A 21585-nucleotide genomic window follows, 5' to 3' on the forward strand; every position below is an offset into this window, starting at 1 on the left:
CTTGGTAGCAAGAGCTGTCAAAAATCCAATTCATATGTGTCTGTGTGTGTGCGCACACGTAGAAAATTATTTTGTATCATCCAGCTATCTCACTAATCTCCTTTCTACCAAACTAGGTGGATACAGGGTAACAGAGTACTACATTGACTGGGCTAGATTATCATAGTGTGGCATGCACACGAGGTGTGCAATCAGCACGCAATTTCAGATTAGCACCCCTTACCCCAATCAGTGGCTACATGACTTTGCTTTACAGAACATCAAGCAAGCAGGGGCCAATAACTCTTCTCCTTCCCCTCCTCCCAGGAGACAAACGACCAAGTAAGTCAAATGATAAAGAACCATACAATAACATGTCATTAAGCTGCAAACAATACTGGGACAGAATAGATAAGAGCCTAATATGATCTGAAATAATATTTCAGGAAAATCTAAGACGCTGCATTGAAGGGTGCAGAGAGAATATAAAACATCTTGCTTCTTTCCTAGAAGTGTTAAACGGTCAAGCTAACATCCCTTGCTCTTTTGAGGGGACTTTTGCCAAAGGCTTGTCTACTGTGGATGTGGCTTACCTTTCCTTGGTTTGTTCTCACTGGACCGCTTACGAGCAAAATGCTCTCCATTCCTTAACCTTCTTTCTCACTCTCTGCACTCCCACAATTCCTGCTAGGCTTTTTGTGTGAGGGAAATGCAAGTGGCATCTCTAGGAGAGAAGTTCACAATTGTCTCTAGTGGGGCGTGCTCAGTTTAGGCCTTTGTTCAGATACCAGGTCTGAGCAGGAGAAAAACAATGCTGCTTCAACCCTGGGGTGAGGCTCCCCTCGGAAGAACCAATAGCCCACCCATAACACCACTCAAAGGTGGCCACACTAACTGGAACTGATATTGATGTAAACCGCTTCTGGATCTGAAGATCTACCAAGTGTCCATGTTCATCATTTTGGTCGCGTATAGATGGATCCTTTATTACACCTGTGCTGCACACCATCATTGGCAAACTCAGCATGGAGAGTAGAGCCTGCACAGGGCACCAAGACCCAAGAACGATCTCACTCATGGAAGCGGTTCCTTCAGGTCAACGATATTAGCCTTAGCCCGGATTAGAGAGCATCATGTGGAAGTCTGCTGTCTATGCAGCCCCTATTCTGCTTTCAGTTCAGAAGATAGTTCAGGTACCAGGAGACAGCCCCAAAATTTGGGACACATGGTTGTTTTATGATGCAGTGCTGGCGCTGGCAATGTTGACAGTGCTGTGGGCAATGGACCATGAACTACACTCTTCCTTGAATTGTGAACTACATCTGTGTGACACAGGTCCTAGATATTCTTTAGACATTACATGCTTCTGAGACCGGACCAAAAAGGGAAGATTTCTTATTAAGGAGGGAGTTGTGCCACAGCTTACTGGGAATATCACCTTCCTTACTCCAGGAGTCACTCCAGTGATGTCTGTGGGATGACTCCATTTAGCCAAGAGCAGCAAAATCAGACTCAAACCCAGGTGCTCTCTGAACCCCGTAAGCATGAAATTGTTGCATCTTTCAGAGCCTGAGCACGTGGCTGGCCATTCGGTAAGCATGGCCGGGGTTCTGAGTTTGACCAGCACCCAAGACTAGTGAGATCCATGGATGCTGCTATGAAGTAAAGGTTTACTACAACGACAACTCCTAATACTTAGCAGCCAGGATTCATGGGGGTGGGGGGAGGAGAAAAGGGAGTGTCTTCCTCAAACAAACTGTCACTTCAAGGATTTTTGGAAAACTATTGTAATTCTTGCTGTTGGATGCTGTGAAGTGATGCCTTGGTCCAGTTCATATCTACAAGTGGTATATCATGAAGTATAGGCATGTGGTTATGATTCTGATGAGGGGAGACGGAGGAGGGTATAAACAGGAATGACATCCCAAATCCCTCTGAAAGTGAAATGAGCCCAAACGCACTTCAGAGAACAAGCTGCAGGTGTCCCAGAGGGCTCAGTGCTTTGGGGTGGGAAGTCTCCCTGAACAGACGCACTCTTTCTATGAGAGGGGTTAGCAACCTGAGGTCTGTGAGCCGGCAACACAGAGCCATTAGATATGGCCCGTGGACGTGAGATCTCAGCAGCATTTAGTGCTCGCCTAATGCTGCCATGGGGACAAACTCCAGATGGAGTTGCTCTCTGTGGGGACACCCCAGGGACAAGCAGAGGCAGCAACTATTTCCCACCACCCACCTGCCTGCCTGTGATCCAGGACAGTCATTCCTGCTACAGCCAGAAAAGATTGCCTACCCCTGTTCTTGAATGCAGGGAAATGCTTTCAGGATGTAAACTGTTTCTGGTTTGTATAAACCATGCCAGCAGACAGCTTCACACTGTATATCCTCAGATCTCTGGAGATGGAAAAAGGGAGCCCTCTGAAAAAGAAGAGGGATTTGGGAACTAGCAACTGAAAGAGCTGGGTAACAATCATGTGCCGAGGAGAAAGCAAAACAATATAGCAAACAAAAAATGGTGCAATAGTTACCAGATTCAGAAGTGTCATATCAAGACATCAGCTATTCACATATTAATACAATCACATGGATTGTGTCATGGAAATTACACAAAAATGTGAGCTCAGATCATGTAAATAGAGGAAGAAGATGACTCAAAGGACACTCTTTTCCATAAGGATAGTTCCTTGGGGACTAAAACATATGCCACAAAACAGCAAGGACACATTTAACCCAGACTACCAGTTCAAGGAGATTAGTTTATGCTAAACAATCCCAGTGCTTAACTCAGAAACAAGCTTCAAAGTCCATTTAAGTGCAGAAGCCTGATTGCAAAATGATTCAAACTTGAGGAAATCTCCCAAACTACCACTATCCTGAGAGCTCCTGAGATCCAGTTAGCAGCTCTTTTCATTTGTAACCTGGCTCTCTTTCCAGAAGGAAGATGAGAAGGATAAATGGCAGTTTCCTGCCTTTTGCAAATATCATACAGCAAGTTTGGTTTTCTCTGCTCTACAAAATCAAGGCAATGATCACATTTCTGCTAGGACTGCTAACATTGCCATGCACAATTTCTGCTCGTGGGGGATTCATAGATCCTCCGATGGATCTCAGGAGCTGGCTCCTCTCTTACCCAAACTGAAACAATGACCTCATTCGTTCCCAACTACTTCACATTTAATTGGACCAAACTGGTGGATGCTATGGTTTGTGGTATATCAGTTCTGAGACCTCTTGGATTTGAATGTACTTTGGCTTCAACTTCATGTCATCACAGGGCAGGGAGAGGTAAGGGAGGATGCAACAGAGCAGCCTGAGAAATCTGGCTCCAGCATTTACAGCTGGCCCAAAGTTTTTTTCTTTTGATGGGGAAGAGCTCTGGTCTCAGTCTGCTGCTGCTAGCAGGCAGGGATGTCCACCAAGGAGCAAGGAGATGTGCAGCATTAATAGCATCAATAAGAAAATTATGAGCCTATATCAACACTTTGGAAGCTGTTTTATGACACTTGCCTTTAAAACCAAGAAAAAAACAAAAGTACTAAACTCAGTTATACATATTGAAGTCTTTCTTGTTTCCCCCTACGCCATGATTCTGCAGTTTGCAAACAGACACAAACAAACAATGACCCTTTAAGGACAAGAAAAAGCTGTCATCAGCTATAACTCAGCAAATCCCAAGTAACAAGGAGAAATGAAATCAATGTTTCCCTGAAATTTAGTGCATTAAATAAGAGGAACAAAAACTTTTTGTACAAAAGGCTGGGCAGTTCTATTGGGTCTGCCACTCCCCTGACACAGGTTATATCTGAGCAGTCTGGACTCTGGAGATCCCTGCTGTTCTGCAAGAATTAAAGGGATGCAATATAATATTGTAGATGAAGTGCTACAGACTAGTTGCTAGGATTTCTCTACCAAAAAAACAACAACAATACTGCATAATCAAATTAATACAGCTCATAATGGTCTCCTCACCACTATAATACTCAGACATGGGGGGAAAAAACACCCATGGTCACAGTTACAATCAGCCCCAGCTGTCTATAGCAACTTTGTCTGTAGCACTTCATTTGCAATATTGTACTGCATCCTTTCAATTCTTGCAGAACAGGGATCTCCAGATTCGAGACTGCACAGATATAACCTGTATCATAGGAGTGGCAGACCCGAGCTGCCAGGCCTGCAAGGGCCCCTGGATTTTTTGGCATGCAATGAATTAAGAAGCATTACAAAACACAAAAATATTACTGCAAGGAAATTGTTACCATCTGCATGTTACAACTGCCCTCTACTAAGTAAAATAAGTAGAGGGCTGAATCGTGCTTTGCAGGCCATACCCCGCTAAGAGCTAATGGAGATTCTCTTCTAGCTTTTGGAGCATGAGCATCTGAGTCGCCTCACTGCAAAGCTCCCAGTGTCTATGGAGTGCAGCACGGCAGTAACTCTGAAGTTTTCATATACTTTTAAATCACTCTCTCTATTCTAGTCTCTTCAAGCATAATATCAACACCGAATGGCGGCCTGCTCGTAGCTAGATGAAGACGCTGCAACTTCACGACCAAAATTAGACATTCCTCATTCACTGTGTAAAGAGCATGTACTAAATATACTAACTATAGTAACTAAATAACCAACACTGGACATTTGCTGCTCAATATCGAGAGCAGATGGAAACTCCCGCATTATCACTGTGAAATAACCACTCTGCTCTGTAAACTGCCTTCACTTGAATCAAAACATTCCCACCCTCAAAATATTATCCAGCTAAAATACACGAGGCCAAACTCAACCTTCAGTTAAACCTGTCCAGCCTCATTGACTTTAGTGGGGTTTCGGCCAAACAGTGTGAAATTACATCACTTGCATCTCCGCGTAGCTTAGATAGCATCATCTCAGGTTACATAGGAACATCAGTCTGGAAGGGACCTCCTGGGTCAGAGAGTCATCTCCTGCTATTACAAGCAACTATGTCATATAATCCCTTTCATTAAGTGAACAAACTCCATTTTGAAAGTGTATGTGCCTCATTCAAGTACACCTCAGACTGGCTATAGGTGATCTATTGTGGCGTAACCTGGCACATGAGAGACGTCACATACACATGTCCAAGCTATAACAAATAAGGAGACAATGAAGCTTAATGACAGAACAGGGGGGGCCTAGGTTCGTTGCTTCTAACTGCTGTGCAAAAAACTTCATTGTACTGGGCTTTAGTTTTCCCATGGCTATCACCAGGATAATGATGCTGACCCTCCTTTTAGATCACATTTAGATCTAGGGATGAAAAGTCCTATACAAGAGCAAAGTATTTTTATACACCCAATCTACCCAACAGGTTTTTTTCAAACCCATTTCAAATCCCTCCTTTGCAATTCAGTCTGTGGATAATTTGCTACCTGTGTGTTTCTGTAAAGTTTAACCTGTCCGAGCCTAGCACAGGTGTAATTTCATCCCCAGGCTCCTCTGACTTAAAACTTTGGTGCTTCTTATTGTGGATCAGGTATCAAAGCGACATCTCTATGAGCCAAGGGCCCTTCAGTACCCCGCAGCACACGTATTATTCTCTCTAAGCATTGACTAGCTTAAGAGGCCAGAATCAGGACTTTTTCTTTTTTTTTCCTCACTTTTTATAAAGAAACAAATGCAGAAAAAAACATGAGAGGCAGAGCTGATCTTTTACCCCAAAGACCAAAGACTACTGCATCGTGATGCAATGACCTTGCTCAGAAAAGAAAAAGGTTACGTACATGACAGCGCAAGTTGCAGAACAGGGTAAAACAATGTCCACCTAAAGTTATGCTGAAGAAAACATAAAACACTTGTCCAGTGAACTGGAGAGAAAAAGAGCAAACTTCAGCCAAATTGGCGTGTACAGAATCTCTCTCCACACACACACAAAACAGGGAACCAAATGAGCAGAAGTGCTGTGTAGGTAACCAAGCACTGAGCGGAGAATCTGTTTTCTATGAACTGCATCTTTAAATGCCAGGGACGCTCCTCTGCGCTGTGAAAGACCTGCCATTTTGTGTTTTGTTCAGGGGCCAAATGTTGCAGGGACAACCCCTGGGGGTTTCTCTCATGGAGATGTTATATTTGTTCTTCCCTGTTGGTGTTTTTTTTGACCGAATGACCACTGAGATCAGGGGCAAGCAAACTGCAGCCCATGGGCTGGATCCAGCTGGCAGTGGACTTCATTTCCCAGCAGTCCCCGCGCACATGACTGGGGCCGGTGGCAACTGTGCTGTGGTAGTACAAGGCTGGGGCTGCCGTGCTGGCAAGGAGTGTGGCAGGGCAGGAGGCTGCTCCAGAGCCGCTGAGATCTTGCAGTGGGGGCAGCTTGGTCTGGGGCCAGGGCAAGAGCTGCAATCTACAACCTGCACGCTCTGGGCAGGGGTGCACAAGCAGCAGATCGTGCCTCTACAAAAATAAGTAATACAAATAAGTATAATAAATAACTCACACAGTTTCATTTTAATTATCTGCAATGCTATGAAGTATATATAACAATGTTTTGCAATCACAGTATCATTTTTATCGCATATAAAATACATTCCCTCCGCAACCCCCAAAAACAGCTGCTAGAAATTGGTGTGCACGCTATATGCAAGGAAACATGGTAAGAGCAGTTTCTACCACTTTCTGACCAAAAGTAAAATTCAAGTCTGCATATGATGCACAGTGGCTGCATCTACATGAGACGCTACTACACAGTGGTTACTACTTATTTAGTACTTGTATAAACTTGTTATACCTTGTTGGGCCTTTCAACTTGTTTATACAAGTACTAAATAAATGCACAGTAACTCAAGTTACCAGGCAGTAGTGCCGGCAAAAGTCTTTTTTTGTGATGCTACTGTGCAGTAGCGCCATGTCACATTTTTTGCCATGCAACGCTACCGTACAGTAGTATCAGGCTACTGCACAGTCAGCATCTTGCGTAGACACAGCCAGTGAGTAGAACAATGAGTAGGCTCAGCTCCCTGGAGCAATGAGCAGACTCGGCTCTCTAGTTCCCACTACTCAATTACTTACTACAAGGAAAGGTCTTTTTTTCTTCATTCTGCATCTTACTCCAGGACACACTGTGTGCAAGAAAATACAGTATTTTAAAGTATACAAATGTGGGCTCCTCCACACCAGTGTTCTGGTACAACATGGGTGATTCAAAATTCAACATTTACCATTCAATGCTGTTACTTTACTGAGGTACAGTGACTTACTAATAATTATTGAATGGTATAAGTACCACAGTTTTTCCATTAAAAAGGAAAAAGAAAAAAAAGCATGCTTCCATCAGGAAGTAACAGCAATATTTGGTGGACACTGGGCACATCTACACAAGATGCTAAAAATGCAGCAGACTAATTGTACTGCACATTAGCACGTCATGGCAAAAGCTGTGCTAATGCGCAGTAGAATTAGTCTACTGTGCATTAGTGTCACCTAAAAGACATGTGCTGGTACTACTCTCCGTTATTACAAGTACAGGTAGTCCTCGTCTTACAACATTTTAAGTTGCAATGTTTCACACTTAAAACGTTTATCAATTGACACTCTGTTTCAACTTTACAACGCCAGTTTCGACTTAACACTTGATCTGATGCAATGCCAGTATAAATACATTAATGTAGCTATATTACTCATCTATAATTGATCAAGTACAAAATTCTGGGGTATTTTTGGTGAAAACAGGGTATCGGGCCTTCCAATCCCCCATTTATAACATTGTTTCTTATGAGAAAATTGGTTCCAAGTGACAATGTTTCGACTTTGCCGAGTTTTCAGGAACCAATTGTGCCGTAAGTCCGAGGACTGCCTGTACTAAACTTAATGCATTGTAATTACAGCGCATTAATGCCTGTGTAGATGTTCCCACTGACTTTTTACAGTTCACCATCATATTTCCTATTTCAGCTACAGGCAAATGGGACAGTTCCTATGGGTAGGGTGAATACTGAGTTTTAAACAGCGGCTACTGCATAGCAATCCCCACAGCCCACTGGAAATTAATGCAGCAAACTGAGAAAATTCTGAAAGTGAACTTTGTATTTTTTTAAATCACTTTCATTTTGTTACAGTATGTTTATTTACATATGTGTCAGCACAGAAACAGTCAGTCATCTAGCAATATGTATAGCGTGCTGAAATTGCTATAACGACACCCTCCCGAGAAAGTCCTGTGCACAGCAGTCAGATTCCATTCCCCAGTTACACGTGTATGTAACAAAAGATATATTTTCTACAGGAAACTTGCAACAACAGCAGCCTTGAAATGACTATACTGTTTAGTATGGAAAACCTGTAGCAAGCCTCAACTTTTCCAGAAAAGCATTTTCCTATTTGTTCAGAGACTGCAAGAAGAGACCAGCTCAAAATCATACGTCTTCTGCAGTGTTTTCCCAAGATCAAGCAAGAAAAACTGTATTAGCCATACATCAAAACTGCATTGCAGCTAAATCTGCCAATTACTTATGGCAAAAAGGGAGGCTGATTCATTTGACTATATGTGGGCCTTGGCTGGAGTTTTCCCAAAATCATGCACAAAAGAAATTCAATAACATTCTAAAACAAGATTTTAAAAAACAGGGCTAGAATCATCAGAAATTCCTGAAAGAATTTATTTTTGTAACAATTTATCTTCTAAAGACATGTAGACACCAAAATACATTTACATACATGCCTCCACGGGGGGACCCAAGCACATATGTGTATAGAGCCAAACAAGTGAAATGCCATGAAAAGTGTCTGAACAGCTATTAAATTCTCCATCCTCAGGGGAGTTCTTATTTCTTCCATTATAAATCACACTGCATTATGTGGCCACCTGTGTAATGTGTTAGTGGCTACCTGATGACCCAGACAGCCACACAAAACACAGCAAGCAGCTTGCTGGGAAAAGAAAGGTTTTGATTCCATTTCAAAATGGTCATAACATTTTTTTAAATTCTGTACACACACACCCACACATACACTAGATGTCTTTATAGTGCCATCATCACAGGATCTGTTGACTTGCACACCTCACTAAATCACAAATACCAAGGTACCCTGTACAGTGTGCCTAACTGCATCTGTGCATTTCATATTAAGTCAGGATTCAGTTTCTGAAATCTCTGGAGATCTGGACCCGGAGAACTCCTGTAGGTCTCTGGCAGAGGCAGACAGAAGTAAAATGGGTCTGCTTTTTCAAGGGGATCCTTCAATGCAAGCCCAATATCGTCTTGTAGTTAATTGTTCCTGTAATAGATACAAACCCTGTTATTTAGGCATCTAAGTGCCTGATTTGCAGATGCAATGGCTAACTGGACTGTCTCAATGACAGGATTTGCCCTGAAATCAGTTGAAAACACAACAGTTACTATTCAATGCTATCACCTCCCTGAGGTACAAAAGTCAATGTTTACCAAGGATATTTACCACTAGTGGGTGCAAATATACAGTTGTGTTTACTGGCTCTAGTGAGAGGTAGAGTGGTCCAGTGGGCAGGACCCTGGGCAGAGACTTGGCTTCTACTGCTGGCTCTGTCACTGACTTGCTGTGCAACCATTGGAAAGTCATTTCACCGCACAGTGCTTCTGTTTTCCCACATACCTTTGGCTGTCTTGTTTGAGTTGATTATAAGTTTATATGAACGGAGTCTCTCTCAAATAAAGCAATAGTCTGACTGAAGGCCCACAAGAGCTCTGAACACAGCCACTGATGAAATGCATTCAATTCATTTATCTGCTGCCTGTAAACTTCTCACGCCAGCATCAGAAATCCAGCTGATTTTCTGAGCGGTGGAAAGCAAGTCTCTTCCTGTCTCCCCTTTCTGCAGGAAGGGGAGGGATTCAACTAACTTGTTTCCAAGCTCCATGAAACTCTGTGGAGCATCTTACAGTGCTGCATGAAAGAACAGAGCCATCACAAAAGACCTTCTTGGGACTGAAACCCACCAGCAAGCTAGGTGATGGATCTAAGACACTTCTGTTCTGGAGGCTGCTTGAAAAACACATGGACAGGTCTTTATCCATTCTTTCCTAGAAGCAAATGCCGACATAAACTGCATTAGGGAAAATTCCTTGCATTGCTATACTAAGCTCTAGCAGTACAAGCACCATGTGCAGAAAGCTCCATGTCCCATCATTGAGACACTCCAGTTAGCCATTATAGCTGCAAATCAGGTTCTTAGATGTCTAAATACCACTGTTTTGGAATATCAGCAATATCTTTCCGGTGTAATCACTCCCTTGGAGTAGTCCTGTGCATTCTAGAAGAGAGCATCCACACAGCAGGTAACACGCAGGTAACTACAGCAGTTTAATGATACCAGTATGGATATGCTAGGAGCTTCCATATACAGAGAAACCATGACTCAGTGAATAAAACAGACTAAACCAACGGTTAATTCAAGAACTGGACAGTTGACCTCAGACATTGGCTTAAACTTTATCCATGTGCTGCTGCTGCGATCTGCCTGAACAAGCAGAGGCAGGTCGGGATGACCTGATGTTACTAAGAGCAAGAGAGCTCTCTTACCAGGCTATGTGCTCCCAAGGCCCTACTGCTTCTGCTCATTGCAGAAAGGTGCCAGTATGTCTCTTATCCAAGTAAGTTGGTATCACAGCTGCTCATATATACAGATGCCTTAAGTGTCCAGAAAGCTTCACAGGGCATGAAAAAAGACAAGGTCTATGCTAAGAAGAACAGGTAGACCAGAGTCGGACTGTGGATGCAGTCACTGGCTGCACTGAGGGTGGTGGCACTGAACCCCAGCGGAACCCCCTAGAACAGCAGTGTCACACTTATCCAGGATCCACACTGCACAGGGTGTTTGCAAACACCACCTTCAGTGCAGGTCCTAGACTGGCTGGAGTGGGATCCATGCGCAGCACACATCCCAGAGCAGGCATTGCGTGTGGCGTGGTCCGGCCAGGGTAGCCATTACGTGTAGTGCGATGGCTGCTCCAGCCAGACTGAACTACACATGACACCCATTCCGACCACTCTGGGATCCAAGCTACATACAGTGCTGGTCTCAGACTGGATGGAGTGGCCACCGGATCAGGTAGGCTGGGAGCAGGGGGGATAGAGGGGGTAAGGGAGAGAGGAGAGTGTCCATGAGCCAGATCCGGTCTGCAGACTAACTCGGGTCCACAGGCACACACTATGCCTCGTATGAGTTCAATCAACCCAGCGGCACCACCGGAGGCCAGATAGCAGGACTTGTTTGACATCCTTACCTTAAACAGATATGTAGTCTGGAAGCACCGGGTATGTCTACACATACACTTCAATGCGCAGTAGCCTATCTTACTGCGTATTAAAACATCACGTCAAAAACCATGCAATTACTTTAACATGCAGTCAAATAGGCTACTGCACGTTAGGACAGCCTAATGTGCATTTATTTAGCACCTCACATTGGAGGTACTAAATTTAATGCACGTTAGGAAAAGCATATTAATGCACATGTAGACATGCCCACTGAACAGCAAGGCTCTTGCTACACACATTGAAAAAACAACCTCATTCTTTGTACAGGGGCCAGTTCTGGTAACCAATGCAGTGTGGACTCCTTTGGGGTGCTCAATAGCAGTCAGAACCAGCTGGGAAGTTTATCTGCAGCTCATGGGCTCACGGTCTAGAGCTGTGACCAGCACTTCACATGGAAACAAAAGGGAGATGAGTCTCCTCACTTCCCCCATTCCATGAGCCCTTCCCAATCTGGCCTGAACTCGGACAAGTACAAGTAATGGGACAACTTGGGACAACAGAGGGAGGCTTCTGTAAAGAGTGGATAAGAGACAGGGAGTTTGTTACATGAAAGCCAAGGATCAAGCATATGGGATGGTATTGGAACATATAAAGCTAAAAGCAGGAGGAAGACACAAAGGAAGAGCATGGGAAAATGGTGTTAAAAATCTTAAACAAGAAAGGCTGTACTGTAATGCAAGATGCAGCCTTCAGCAACTTCCCCCTGAATGTTTTGGCCCAACCACCCCAAAAAGCAACACCATCCATGGTGTCTGGGGGCACAGTAAAACAGAGCTCAAATCTGCTGCTTTACTCTTCTTTCCTACAAACCTCACATTCCCAGCTGGAGCTCCCAGAGGCCCAGTAATGAAGAGGAGGTCACAGGACAACACACACAATGTGGCTAATAGTCACCACGTCCATAGGAAATAATCAAGATGCTGACCTGAGCCAGCCTAATGCCTGTTCATTAAAGGATCAAATGAGGACATGGAAGCTCTTTTCTGGAGCACACAGGCATCATTTCAGTAGCTGAAATATTCATGCACCAATAGGAGCTGTGGTGTCAGTGTCTGCCCTGATACAAGTGAACCTGAGCTCAAGGTACAACAGTTTGTGTTTTACAGAATGGAATCAGAATTAAAGGCTTTTTTTCCACACTTTCACCTCTACAAGTGTGCCTGCCTTTCTCTACAAGGATGTCTCAGATACAAGTCCAAGCTCATCCAGGGAGCAGATATACACAAGGGCTGAAGTAAACATTTGAATAAAACCATGTTCTGAAATTTAACTAAGAGATTTGCATTGTTGCCCCAAAGTCTACTAGGCAATAGTAGCTCCAGTTCTTGCAAACTGTGTTACATGAGGACTGTGGCTGGGTGCACCTGATAAATATGAGCTGGCATCTGGGCACTGCAGGGAAGCATTGGGAAATTTCAGTTCTAAAGGATTTTCTCTTCCATAATGGGGAGAAGGGGATCAAAAGACAACTCACAAAGTTGCAACCTTCACTACTGACCCAACACAGAACCCCTTTTCACAGGCACTCCCAAAATAAACCCATAGCACTGGCATACATGTGAGCTGGGTTATTGCTCATGCAAAAGCCCAGATGTCTTTCCTATGCAAAATGCTGTGGGATCAGTCCCATGAATTTAGGAAGAAGATGAGAGGGGCCAGTCAGAGGTCAGCATCATGACACAGCCTGTGATACTGTAATCACAGGTTGTTTTAGATCCAAGTAAGTCTAAGGTTGTAAAATCAATTCCTGTAAACAGCGTATCATACCACCTGGTAAACCGGCAAGTGTGGGCACATGCTGAGCCAAATGAAGGCATGGGCACTACTGACCCATGCCAGGGGCCTACTTCAGGAGTCGGGAATGCATCAGACATTCCACTTTCCATTCTTTATAAAAGCAAATGCGTAGCCCTTCTTGTCATGAAGAACACATTGAAAACATGGCCCATGTGTCACCGAGGCAGGGAGGGGAAGGATTTAGCTGCTGCTCCATGGGGAATGGTAAGAGGAAAGAGGTGGATAAGACACGTGGGACAAGACCCTGTTGCCATCCCTCATCCAAGTAATGGCAGCACCCTTAGTCCCAACATGTCACAATACACACCCGCAGTTGTTTTCTTTTGGTCCTGGTCCCATTAGAAATGATTACAGCATGCTGTGTGCAGACAAGGGTCAGACTAAAGGTGATGCTGTCAACCTTAACTTTGGTGCTTCCCAGTTTCAATTCCTACTCACTGTGGCACTGTAGTTTCCTGCATTTATTTACATGGCTTCTACCATACATTCCCATTCTTTCAGGGTACAGCTCACACAGGTTGCCTGAAACATACCACTTACACAGTGTCTGTAATTTTTGGCTTCAGTGTGCCCATGTGCTTTATCCACCCACATGCCCAAAGTTCATTCAAACAATGCAAACTGCAGACCAACCTCTGCTCAGCAATTCTAAGGATCTTCAAAGCAAAGCTCCCGTTTGAGTAGGGGTTAACCCTATTTAAGAGATGCTTAAAAGGGACTTTTCCAAAATTCCTATGGGAATTTGTGAAGGATCTCTGTAGCCTGACCTTGAACAGTCATTACTCACACTGCTACCAACAGAAGTCACAGATGCTTTGTGTAACTAGAAACAGCAGAATTAAATCCTATGTCTGCCAGGCACTGGAGAAGATGCAACCTGAGTGGACTCCCCGTTCCATGGGCAGGACAGTCAGTCCACCAGCATTGTGTCCCGTCATAGACAAGGTCCACAGATAGCTAATAGTCTTTGCCACCAGAAATGAACCATTTCTCCTGGAGTAAGTCAACCAGATGTTATCAGAAAGCTGCCTCTTTCCAGTTCTTACATACAGAGACTAATCTAATGCTCAGTAAATGTCTACATGTGCACGGGATTTACTGCATAGTAAATTAGGATAACGTGCTATTTGCTAGTACCAATAAATACAGGTACATTAATGGCGCATTAGCTACTGCACAGTAGCGCACTGCTGCCTGGCTAAACCCTGGTGCTGCCGAAACAGCTGCTATGTGGAGATCAGGACCTGTCCCAATCCACATGTGGCCAGGAAAGATGTCCTGGCAGCCGGGACTTCTGAATCCCAGCCACATGTGGATCAGGACGAGCCCCGGGGCTGGCACCCAGGGGAGTCTGGAGCTCTTCCTGGCTGCTACATGGGGACAGAGCAGAGTGGGAAGAGCCCTAGACTGGACTGCTCCTGTCAGGCACAATTTGCTGCCAACAGGGGCCCATGTGTAGATGTGTGCCCCACAGCACTTTGCAGAAAATTCAGGCACATTAAGGGTCTAGGGATAGTCGGGGCAGAAAGCATGTGCAGAGGCAGAGTAGGAAGGGTTGAGAGCATGGAGGGGAAGAGGGTGGGGAATGGGGTGGCATAGTGGAGGAGAAGGTAGGCAGGTGAAAGGCAAGGAAGGCGATGAGGGGGGCCCAGTAGGAAGTGGTGGAAAGGGGCAGGTGTAGACTTGACCAGAATCCCTCAGCTGTGCTCAAAACAAAGGTCCCACGAGGCTTTGCCACTGCAGCTGCCTGTCATTCACAGATGACAGCATTCAACTCAGTCACTGATCAAATCAGGAAGGAATCAAAGCTGGAAGTGCCAAGACAAACCACTACCCAGACCCATATGCTCTCACAATACTTTCTTTGTGTTACCTCCCAAGCTATCAGCTTGCTGGACAGGATGGGAGAATTTACCACACACCATTGTATGGGTCCAAATCAAGACTTTCAATCCCAGAATTGGATCTGAACTTCCCCAGAGTTTTCAATGGGATGGACTGGCTTCTAGAACCAGTGACCATCTACACGTCCATCCCAACCACCACTTGACATATAACAGAGCTTCCAAATATTAAGGAAATTAATGAAAGTTTCAAGAACAGGAAAATCCCTCAAACCACAGGTTGTATTAGCTTTTCCTACCCTGCTCGCCTGCTTTTTCTCTTTCTTCAGATGCAATAGCTCTTGATCTCCCTTGAACTCTCATATACCCCGTTTCACTCACCTTCTCCGGTAACTTATTCCATATGTTGGATATTTGGTATGAAACAGTTCTGCCCAAGTGCCTCATTTATTTCTCTTCTCTCCTTTGAACCCTGTTCTCAATAAAAACAATTTATCTTCATCAGGTTTGAAATCTTCTGTTGGGTCACCTCAGGGTCTCTTTGCTCTTTTCCTGCTCCTTTAAACTTTTCCTTGCAACTTGGCCTCTTCAGACTTGGTACCACCTTGGTTTTACCTTATGAAGTACCCTCTCCTAGCAATGCAGCTTCTTGCTCAAGAGAAAATATATACTGAAGAGCCAGTTGAGCATGTCTATCTAGGGACATGATCCTGGCCCTGCATTAAACCTTTCCTGGTTGATAAGGAAAGTGGCAAAGACAAAATATCCATGGATTTAACACAGGAATGCTGGAATGGTTGTCAGATTTAATGATACTAGCCACTGATCCACTGATCTACAAGTGCATCACTATGAAACTTCTCCCTAAAATTTGAAGAAGGTAGTAGAAAGAAAACAGAAGTATTTTATGGTCCAAAACACTTCTGTAAAACGCAGGAGTTGCTGACTGGTACTGACTCATCATCATGTACAGAGCAGGGAAACCGGAAATCAGGACTTCTGAATCTAGCTACTAAGAAAAGACTCCAGCAGTGACAGAAGCCAAGGCAGATAGTGAAAGAGGAACATCACAGAGGGCTCCTGCCTGTCTATGCTTAAGAACGATAGGGAACGGAAATCAAAAGCCCAGGGAGACCAGGCCAGGGCCAACAGTGATGTTAACACCCACAGTTAACAGCAACTTGCAAGTATAAACTGACTGATACAAAAACCCAGGTTCAAATGATAAAGGGACTTGCAAAAACCTTCATGTTTTGAGGACATTTGATCTAGTCTCTTAGGTTATGGACAAACAATCAAAAGAAAACCAGTTGATAGGAGGCACAAACTTAGAGAACAGCTGATGCACAGTAAACTGCTTATATGCAACCACCATTACCTCCCAGTAAATGAAAGATGAGCTGGGGCAGGTCGGCCCAGTGTACAGCAGGGGTACACTACCCTGGCTTAGCTTGCACTTCTCACCAGGCATGTAAACAGTTATTGCACCAGTTGTTGCTTATTTGTCCATATCGTAAGTCCACAGTGGGTCCTTTACTGTGCCTGCCAAATTCCGGGGAGGTTTGAATCCAGACCCAGAAGCAAATTCTGTGCATCTCTAAATAAAGCCCAGAGGTAAGAAGGCCTTGCTGCAGGGGCACAGGGATCAAAATGGGAGGGTCAATCTGTCACACAAGGAAGAGCAAATTGAGCATGTCTATCTAGGGATGTGACCCTGGCCCTGCTGTTGCCAATGGCAAAATTTCCACTGACATCAGTGGGCAAAGATTTCACCCAAGGAGGTTGAACAGGCTTTTTTATCTAAAGCAATGGCTGCTCCATGGCTTCCTTGAGACCCTGCATTGGAGGAGAGAGGCAAACCTCCACAAAGGATGGTGGTGGCACCTTTGCCTGGGCCAGATGAAGGTGTCAGAGACTTGACGCTGGGCAGCAGATGAAAGCAAATAGCACAATGCTCAGGATTACCCATACAGACTGCCTTGCTTAATGCCTCCTGCTAAAGCTTCAGCTGTCTCCTAAGTTTTTGCTGCCGACAAGAGGGACATGAAACCTTATCATGCAAGAAAAGCCCACCACACCCGGGACACAAGTGCACCTGAGATGAGCTTTTAATTGCCACAAGTATCTAAACAAGTAGGATCGGTGCCATCCACTCGGACCTGGAGCCTGGAACCAGGGTTAGGGCAAGCCCTCTCTCAGACCTAGTTCAAGCTGCCTGTTCATTTCTTGCCAAGCTGCTCATCCAGGCCAAGAACAACTTCTCCTTACAATCCTAGAGCATCCTACCCATCCTGCCACCCAGACCCAGGACACCACACTAGTCCAGTGAGTGCCCAGGAGCCCTGTCTACAATAAACTCTTACTGAAAGGTGCTCACTGCTGATACCGGCACTACAGGAGCGTAGAGAGCCCATCAGGTCTCTAAGCACCATGTCATGTATGTCAGGAGAGGTCTAGAGGCATGATGGTTGAAATGCTATGTCCTGTTTGCACAAGTGCTCCAACAACTACTGCTGGGGGTGGAGCCATGGTGGAAAACCTGAAGAAAAGTTGGTTGTGACCAGAGAAGGGAGGCACCCAGTGTGGCTCCCACACAGGGATGCATGGGGTTTGCCAGCTGCCAGACGTTGGCTCTTCTCCCCATGAAGTCATCCAGCTCCATAGTGCTGCCTCACTCCAGGGGCAAGGTTTACCCTCCCATCCCCCTGCTTTCCCCCAACCACGAGCTCACCTGCCCCTTTCCACCACTTCCTACTGGGCCCTCCTCATCGCCTTCCTTGCCTTTCACCTGCCTACCTTCTCCTCCACTATGCCACCCCATTCCCCACCCTCTTCCCCTCCATGCTCTCAACCCTTCCTACTCTGCCTCTGCACATGCTTTCTGCCCCGACTATCCCTAGACCCACGCTCCACACCAAGGCCACGCTTCCCGCTCCCTCTTCCCCACCCACCCTCCCCCTGTCCCAGACTCTCCACTGTTGCCGCCCCTTCGGGCCACACACTGCACAACATTAACTAAAAAAAAAAAAAAAAAATGACAGGAGACATTGGACAGCATTTCATCTCATCATCCCTACAGGCCCCAGCATATTCTTTTATCCCCTCCTCGAGCAGACAGTTTGCCGTCTGCAGACCTTAGTGTCTGCTTCTCCCCGCACCCTTTTGACTGTGATTCCTATTTCTCCTGCCGGGAAGGTGCAGATCATCTCTAAGTCACTCAGCAAAGTGGAGTTTGATCTTTGACCTTCTGCTTTCCCAAAGCCACGCGGGGCTTCCCCTGCCAACAGCAGCATTTACCATTTACCTTTCAGTCAGGAAAAATAACCCATAGCCCAAATACTCTTTGCTGTGGGTTAAATTTAAGAGCCACGGGAAGCATGAAAGGCGCAAGCTCATTTGCCAAAGGCCAATAAAATAACTTGCTAACTACTAGCTGGTGTGCCACCTACCCCAACACAGTTCACTTGCAGTAGAAACAGAAATGAATCAAAACCCCAAGGCCCCCGCACCGAAGTCTTTCACACTTTGTCTCGCAGGCCCACAGCATCTTCAGAAACCATACAGAATGAATATTAGTACATAACATTAGTATGCTGAATAATACTAAAGAAAAAAAATGGCTCAGAGCTCTGAAGTGTGGCTCCAACCTGGCACCAGGAAAAGCTGGATTCAAAAAGATAGTTAGAAGATAAAAGGGGGCACCAGTATGGAGAGCATTCCCCCTCAGAGAAAAGGAGACAGAAACAGCAAGGCATCATGCTGTAACACTACCTCAATTGGCTAGTGTACAAGACTGGGACAAAGGGACAACCCAAGAGAAGGACAGGCTTCATTGTGGCATCACAAACCACCAGCATGCGTGTGTGGGGAAGATGAGAAACGCTCCTATGTTTAATTGATTTGGGGAAAACTTAACAAGAAAGTGCAATTAAAACGGGGAATTTGAATCGTTTTGCCACCAGGGATCAAAAGAAAAAGGCTTTCTCACTCCTCTGCAGAAGCACAGCCCAGGGAACTGCATTGTTGGGATAGGATTTGAAACACACCAAAGACAGCTTCTACAGCAGGCGTCTGTGTTGACACAACTTGGACACCGACGTCGGCTTTCTGGATTTTATTTAGCCAAGAGTTCCCTGCCATAACACACCAGTCTCCCCCTTTAAAAAAATCCAGATGCTACATGATAATACAGGTGTCACCGACGGAAAAAATGCAGAACGCCGGGGACACGCCAATCTAGCCTTTCCCCACAACCGAATATCCCACCCAGCATCAAAAATCTTGGCTGATCTCCTTCCCCTCAATCTAGCCGGCGGCTGTGACAGGCATGGGAATCTCGAAGATAAACAGAACACATGGCTATTTATAATGTATATTGCAGGCAGCTTTAAGAAAAGCGACCATAGGCCATTCCTGTCCCAGCTCAACAGCACACGATAAGGCACCAATTGCACTGACAGCCTGACAGCAAAAATAAAGGCATTACCTGCAGTTTGTCCTGTCATACTGCACCCGATTGTCCACCTTCAAGGTCTAGTATTGTCATCAAAAGCAACCCCCCTTCTGGCTTAGTCCATCTGCAGGCTTCCCATTCTCCCTGTAGAACAGCTTCTGACCTCCAATCCTAACATTAGTAGCTTGGATGCTTCACTGCCTCCTTGCTGTTCCCTAGCCCATGTCGTCACCAGGTTTGGCCTGCTCTCATTGGCTGGGCGGGAGCAGATAATAATACTACTAATAGCACGGAGAGGGCTGGAATACACAAATCTTTTGTTTCAAAGCAGCCTGCGCAGAGAAAGCTGAAGTGGGAGAGGGAATCTAGAAACTTGAAGAAAAATCACACAAGGCAGCTGCAAGAAACTGCTCACAAGCAGCAGATCAACAAAAAAAAAAATTAAGTGCCCAGCCCCAAAATGTACACACAGACTGAGACAAAGCTTTACATGCAGTCTCATCCCTTTCACTCCTGTCTTTATTTTGAAAAATAAATGACTCCTCATCCCAAACTATTTTCTATGCTCAGCCAAGGAGTGAATAGTGGGACACTGTATTTCTTACCCACTGTTTTCACACAAGTTCAGTGTGATGGTGAAAGGTCTGCTTCTCTATACAGGTCCTATGTTTCTCTCTTGCACGCACAGATTACAGACAGAAGCACTGTAAACTTCTCCTGCAACCCACAATGATACGGCAAAAGAGTGAGGTCTTTTTAGCTCTTGCAATCTTTGGTTTTGATCATATTGAAGGTATATCTAGCTGACAGCTGTAACTTTGGTTTGCATCTTAGATTGTGACACTGGTTTCTTGTCATGCAGTGAAAGGATAAAAATACCAGGAAACTTCATTTAGGTTCCCAGAAAACCCTTCAGCTAAACATCATGCCAAGTCACTGCTGAATTCTATGCGATTTTGCAGCAATAATTTAATTCTGCACAACCCTCTGGCCAGTCTGGAACAAAGTGAACACTTTGATGCAATAAGCCACAGGTTAGCCTCAGAAGATTCCCATTTCCCTTTTTTTTTTCAGTGTTTTTCCTTTCCCCACCCCCCAGTTGAGGATTTTAAAGTGCTTGAAGAATCACATCTTCCAGGATAGTCTGATCTAAGTTACTGTTTCCCCCAAACCAAATAACTGAATTAATATATAACATAATAGTTGGAAAAGCAGGAACTCATTCCAGTTTAGTGACAATGACCCGAGTCTAAAAAAATCATAAAATACAACCACTTTTTCAATCTCTAAAATGAATCCACCTCTAGGGTGAGGCATGCCAACTGTTTAACACACTTATGCTGCATAACACAATAGTTTTTGGACAAGAAATAAAGACTACCTTTTCCTAGTTGAAACCTGGGAAGAAATTTAGGTAAACCAAAGGTAATTATCCAAGCTAGAATAACAAGCATTCCCGGTCCTGCAAAGTGCCTTGTGATCTTCAGTGACCACATGTGATCATGTCTTAGCTTTACAATTCATTCAAAAGACTGGCTCCTCAAGTGACGACACCATGCTGAGTCACTGAATCAATAATGACTTGGAAAAGCACCCCTCCTGAATCATTCCCACCCCTTCCTATTGCAAAAGAGGTTTCTCAAAAGTCTTTTTTCCTAGTCCTGCTGTAGTACAATGCTACTTAGTTTGTGAGATCCAATATGCTCACAGTACAAGGTATATGGCAAGCTGGTATGCCTGTTCCCAAACCAGAGAGAGATGTTTGGTCAACCTTGCACGGATAATGCCAATGTTCACTAGGGGCAAACCTAGCAACTTCCAGGCAGTCCAAGAAGGAAATCCCTTCTCCATGCTACAGGCAACAGGGGACCAGTTGTGCTGGTAGGTAATTTAAATAGGAAGAAAATGGGATCAGAACACAGGGGAAGTTTTCAGGCCTCACGGCAGCTAGATCTGAACAAATGCATGAGGAACTGCTTCTCTCTTTCTGTCCCGGTAGGATGGGATTTTCAAAAGTACTCAAGCCAACTGTCTGAATTGGAGCCAGCCCCTTCACAGAGTTTCCACTGCAGTCTTCAACGACAGAGGTGCTCTGGTACTAGAGTTATGAGTGTAATAAGTGACTACACTAGACTAGATGGGCTGAAGCTTAGTAGCAAACAAGAGGCATGAAGAGGATAATGGTATGGACTTAGTTCTACATAAACTTACCCCTGCAGCTCTCCTGAAAGTTTACCCCACTTTTGGCAGTCTCCCTTTCCAATC

General features: G+C 44.8%; 1 protein-coding gene across 1 annotated transcript in view; it reads right to left on the reverse strand.

Moving 5' to 3' along the window:
* PAK3 (p21 (RAC1) activated kinase 3) overlaps positions 1-19542 on the reverse strand; it is a 107688-nt gene extending 88146 nt beyond the window's left edge. The window contains exon 1 of the mRNA XM_019540404.1: positions 19354-19542. The gene's annotated coding sequence lies outside the window, so the exon portion shown is untranslated. The remainder of the gene's footprint in view (positions 1-19353) is intronic.
* Positions 19543-21585: the final 2043 nt, after the last annotated feature.

Source organism: Crocodylus porosus, unplaced genomic scaffold (genome assembly GCF_001723895.1).
Source record: "Crocodylus porosus isolate Cpor-Errol unplaced genomic scaffold, CroPor_comp1, whole genome shotgun sequence".
Taxonomy (NCBI): Eukaryota; Metazoa; Chordata; order Crocodylia; family Crocodylidae; genus Crocodylus; species Crocodylus porosus.